Raw genomic sequence first — 1603 nt, 5'->3', positions numbered from 1 at the left:
TTCAGGTGATACATATCTGATAATTAAAGTCAACTGATCAGTATGTGAAATGTCAGGAGTGGAATCTACTGAAAAGCTGAAATATCCAGCCTTTCTCACATCAGCCAGAATTGCATCCTTACCTTTTTTTGCCATGAGTTGAAATTTCCTCACGTATAGTTTTTGACAAAGAAGAGGGATTGCCTGATCCAGAATGTCCATACTGATTGATATGAGCAAGTAAAAATGGATCAAATTTAGCCACTAGTTCTAAAAGACCAAGATAATTGCCATTATTTGGAGATCCAAAGTGTTCATTGTCTCCTCTGAATGGTAAGCCTCGTTCTACAAGAGTGCATATGACAGCAATAATTCTCTCCTTGACATGCCTCCAGTACTGCTGTTCTGCTTTTATTTGTTCCTCTGGCTTGGAAGTTAACGTTTGCCCTCGCTTCCTTGTTAGGTAGGCCAACATGGCATTCCTATGCTTCTCTGAGTTTTCATGAGTTTGGATAAGATGGGCGTTTTGCCAATCATCAAACCCTTCAGTAGCTAAAGCTATGGAAGAAGATGCAAGGTTTGGAAAGAATTTACAAACAAAGCAATAAATCCAGCCTTTTGAGGGAGAATATACAAGCCACTCTCGGCTATATGTTTCCCCATTTGCTTTTCCTGAATAAAAAAGAGCGTTTGTGCAAAACCTGGACTGCTTTTTGTAAACTTGCTTGGATTTGAAAATGGACCGCAATGATGCAGAACTTGAGAGGGACTCCTCTCTACCCAATAGGATACTTCCTGATGTGATCATTCTGACCACAAATCAACATCTGTTACAGTAGATGTATGTTTGGCATTATCTTTATCTGCATCTGGAACACGCCTATCTTACCAGGTGTGAACTGCAAAATCTGACTATTTACATTATTTTCTTGTGGCTCTTTAGCCTCTCCCTGTCCAGTAAGTGACTCTTGAATTAGTTCTATATTTTCAGTTTGAGCCAGCATCATGGCTGCTTCCTCATAACCAGCTTGCTGTTCCACATCCTGCATCGCTGTTTCTCTTTTAGGGAGGTTTTTGTCTGGTTGCATGCTAGTAGTTGGCTCAGGTTGGGTAACTTCACAGCTGGCTCTTGTTGCTTCAATGAGTGGTTGATGCATGAAAGCAGTGATTGGTCTTAATTTCATTACCATAGCATTTTCAAGTCTCTGTCTCTTGCTCTTGCTAGCACCACTTTCAAATCTTTTACTCATGCTCAGATTAGAATCTAAAAATAAAAAGTAAAATTAATCTTCAACTGGATAAACACATGGATCAGAGGTCCATCAGTGGCTATTCGCACAAGGTATAGATGGTTGCTACTGAAGGGTTACAGAATTCAGTTTTCCACTGTGGCGAAATGGGCACCCACCCTCAGCCCTGGGGGACTGAGTAGCTGGTTTGTGGCTCGTGAGCCCCGCTTCGCCTTCCCACTTCCTTGGTGGGCTTCTGTCACTCTTCAGTAGCTGCCACCATTCACTGACGTTCTTGAGGGGCAGTGAGACCCCTCTGACTGACTCCTGGGGTTTGGAAATGAAAACTCCTAACTTTGGGTTTCTCCTGGAGGGTTGGCACCTGCCCATTTTTG

The sequence above is a fragment of the Gekko japonicus genome, unplaced genomic scaffold (assembly GCF_001447785.1).
Source record: "Gekko japonicus isolate JY-2015 unplaced genomic scaffold, Gekko_japonicus_V1.1 scaffold501, whole genome shotgun sequence".
Lineage (NCBI taxonomy): Eukaryota > Metazoa > Chordata > Lepidosauria > Squamata > Gekkonidae > Gekko > Gekko japonicus.
The sequence above is the reverse complement of the archived record's forward strand: the minus strand, read 5'-3'. Positions refer to the sequence as shown.